Below are 3966 nucleotides of genomic sequence, written 5' to 3'. Positions count from 1 at the left end.
GAGATTGTTGAGCTGGGTAAGGCGGATAGCGATAGCGGAAAGGTTGGTTGCTTCGCTGAAATTGATTAACCCTTGGTGGTCCTTGATTGAATCCGGGATTTGGTGGACGAGCTGGGTATTGAACGTAACAGACTGAACCGTCAGGATTCTCGTACTCAACTTGATATTCTTCAGTGGGTTGCGGGTTGGTACAATTCACACAAGCCTGAGCTTGGTTAACCTGCTGCGGTTGTGTCTTCAATTCTCCGAGTTGCTTAGCAAGAGATTCCATCTTGTCTGTAAGGGATTTGATAGTCTCCGTTTGATTGTTAAGTGCGGAGAGCGGGGCAGATGATGAAGTAGTTTCACCACTGTTCCAGTCATGATGATGCATCGTCATGTTCTCGAGCAATTCCCATGCTTCATCTGCGGTTTGGTTCATCAGATTCCCTTGAGCTGCTGCATCGATCGTCGTCCTATGATTTACCGTAAGACCATTGTAGAAGGTACAGATTTGGGCTGACCGTTCTAACTGGTGATTAGGGCATTTCTTCAGCAGGGTTTTGAAACGCTCCCATGCTGTGTAAAGAGATTCATCATAACTTTGTTTGAAGTTAATGATGTCATTGTTTAGCTTGGTTTGTTTAGAAGGAGGGAAATATTTGGTTAAGAATTTAGTGGCCATCTCCGTCCAAGACGTGATGGAATCTTTTTCCAGTCCTTCAAACCAAGTTTGAGCATGATGAGTCAGAGAATAGGGGAACAAGTATAGCCGGACTATATCTTGTCCTATCCCTGGCTGTTTGTAGGAGTTCGAAAGAGATATGAATTTATCAAGGTGAGAATTAGGATCGTCATTCGGTAATCCATGAAACTGACAGCTATTTTGAATGAGCTGAATGATGTGATGTTTTAACTCGAACGAGTGTCCTTGAATCTCTGGAAATCTGATCGGTCCTCCTCGACCTTCAATCGAGGGTTTGGTATTTTCTGCTAAAGTCACGCGTAACGCCATTCGGTTTCTGATTCGTGCTTCCTTGCGTGCTTTGTAGATTATCGCGTCTGGATCAGGTACGAATAACAGCTGTCCTGGTCTAGATCGGGTTTGGGTCATACACTGGGTATGCCTTTTTGTTTTTAATTTTTCGCAATTAAACTAAATTATACTAAACTAACTAATTTAATCCAAGCTATTTCTAAGGAAACCTAATTTATTCTAAGGTAATCTACTCTAGGTAAATCTATGGTTATCTAAGGTAATCTATGATAAGCTAAAGTAATCCTAAATTAATCTGAAGTATTCTAGTCTAATTAACTAACTACCTATGGTGGATATGTTTTTGGTTCTGGCTGCTGATTCCCTGGTATTTCGGTAACAAAGCTTCGCTCAAACTATTCAACAAACCAAGTGGCCAGGCCGACAACGGAGAGGCAGGATCCTTTTGGTCCCAATATAATTGGCGACTGTTCGGAAAATCCAATAACCAACGTCCGTATATAATTGTCTTTCTTAGACACCACTAAATGCTTGTGAACAGATTTGATTGAAACAGAATTTCCTGATACCAGTTCCCCGGCAGCGGCGCCAAAAACTAGCGGTACTCCGTGATATGGCCGAAACGGACGGTTTTATTTGCGCGGTGTCGTCAGGCCGCGGCTCGCCGGAATCAACCACTCATGGGAGTACGGTACTTGTTTTAAATTTATATTTATCGGGGCCTAAATCTTACTACTCCTTATAAGTAAGGGAAGTATGACCTAGGGTCGTATTTTTGAGATATCAGTAGCATCGAACCTATATTCTACCTAAGATAGTTAGGGAGTAGTAAATATTTGTTTTGGGGTTTTCTAGTTATATAAGATAGATAAAGTAAATGCGATAAAATTTGTAATTCATATAAGGTTAAAGTAAGTGCGTACTATGACTTCATCAGTTATTCTGCCGAGATTATGGAATGCTGGCTCATGAATAGGCAGAGGCCTTATATTCATTACACTAGTCCTAAACGCCCCTGTCAATAGACATGTCACTGGGAAATGCGTTAGGCTTGAAGATTCTGAATAGACAGCAACGCCCCTTACCCCCGACGCCCGTGCAGTCTGACTATAGGCATACACGTTCAGACGGCTCATCCAATTGAGCGACTCGGTTGGGTGGCGTATTAACGTTCCAAAATAGTCTAAACTTTCTTAAGCGTAATAGAATACATGACTTACCGTATCCGAGAGACGTGATGTGTTTCAATGCTTTCGTTAATGATTGGTAAAAGGTAGTTAGGCCCTAAAAAGAGTTCAACCATAAAGGAACACCATGGCCAAGTCTAGATGACTTCCATGAACACGTCCGGTTATCCCAACGATCCAATCCTTTATGCGTCTAAACAAACAGTTCCTTAATTAACTAAGAATCCTTCAAGCGGGGTGCAATGCTTGAGACCGCGTTATGGTGCAGTGTACTGGTCAACACTAACCGTGTTCCATGGCCTTACTTAGCAGAGGTACAGCCTACAACAACCGCTGTGCTTCGGCGTGCATGTACGAAGTTTATATGCTTAGTGACTACACCAGCATGGTCTGGGACCGACAATGTACTAGGGGTCTAGTCAGATGTTTCACTACGAAAGAGTCCTCAGTCGGAGTCCAAAGCTCGATAGACTTACTACAACCGGTGTGCCTCAGTCGATCTTACGTTGTATCCGAGAGATTTCTCTTACCAAGGGGTGACACAGATAGTGTACTCTGAATCGGGGTTCACGACTTCCCAATAACAGAGCCTATAACTACGTTCTATTAGTTGGAAAAGCGATTGAGTTTAAAGCATAATCGGAAAGCATCTCAACAGCATACACAAGCCATAATATTATTTCGGCATTATAACTGGTTACATCATAGCATACACTAAAGATAACTACTCGCTAATCATGGCAATAATATCAATAAACATTATATAAGATAAGGGATAGAAGTACCAGTAGATTAAACGAGTTCTGAATACAAAAGTGACAACTTCAAGACTCTAGACCGCTCCTAATACAATCTTCGGCGTTCTTCTCCGGGTACTAGGTTTCCCGCACGGAGTCGAAGGCCTTGAGAGTATGGCTAATATTGTACAAGAGAGAGAAAGAAGTGAATTGAAGTGTGTGTTGAAAATGAATGAACAAAGCCCTTTAAATAAGCATGAAAATTCAACCAAATCTGGCCGGCAAGCCGTACGGCAAGCCGTACGGCAAGCCGGATCCGGGTTGGCAACACGCATGGTGGGGCGGATTTGGCAAGCCGTACCCATACGGCAAGCCGGATGGCAAGCCGTATGGCAGGCCGGATTTTTGCCTGGTCAGCCCTTTGTTTCCTGGATCGTAACTTGATTTCTTGAATTTCACCGTTTTCGCTCTAGAATCTTCGTTTTAGCTCCGATTCTCTTGATTCTTTTTGCACCGCCTTCGTAATTACTTGTTCTTCAATTCTAACTGACGAAGTGGGTATTTTGCCGACAAAGTTGGAATCTTTCTTGTTTTTGGGCCTCAATACCGGGGTGAAAACGTGACTTTTTAGCCGATATCAAATATCCCACACTTAGACTTTGCTTGTCCTCAAGCAAACTCTCATTTAACCTTTCGGCGTTTCTTTTCTAATAGCCTAAATGGTTTTCTTTTTATTATAAGAGCAAAAAGATAAGGTGATTTATCCATGTTTGGATTGAAATTATCTCTGCAAGCATGCGAGGAGGTTACATGACTTAGGCTAGCTTTCACGGGTCACTCAAATCACTCAAGTGTTTAGGGTTCCCTACTGATCTAAGAAATGAAGTACACTCTTAGCCAGTCATGCTGCACCCATCGTCATAGGCTTGATAAAGACTCAAATCCTTGCTGCTTACGCGAAAACGGTAGTAATCTCAGCTTTATGGGTAATTTGTCAATGGTGGAGAGGGAATTTGGAGTGGTGGTGAAGTTGTTTTTTTTTTGAGGGGTGATATGAAAAGGTAAT

At 42.4% G+C, this 3966-nt stretch overlaps 1 non-coding gene across 1 annotated transcript; it reads left to right on the top strand.

Annotated features, from left to right (window-relative positions):
- The first annotated feature begins 509 nt into the window (after positions 1-509).
- On the top strand, positions 510-616 carry LOC139879016 (small nucleolar RNA R71). Its single transcript, XR_011769872.1, has one exon. It is a non-coding gene; the product is annotated as a small nucleolar RNA R71 (small nucleolar RNA).
- Positions 617-3966: the final 3350 nt, after the last annotated feature.

The sequence above is a fragment of the Rutidosis leptorrhynchoides genome, chromosome 11 (assembly GCF_046630445.1).
Source record: "Rutidosis leptorrhynchoides isolate AG116_Rl617_1_P2 chromosome 11, CSIRO_AGI_Rlap_v1, whole genome shotgun sequence".
Classification (NCBI taxonomy): domain Eukaryota; kingdom Viridiplantae; phylum Streptophyta; class Magnoliopsida; order Asterales; family Asteraceae; genus Rutidosis; species Rutidosis leptorrhynchoides.
The sequence above is the reverse complement of the archived record's forward strand: the minus strand, read 5'-3'. Positions and strand labels throughout refer to the sequence as shown.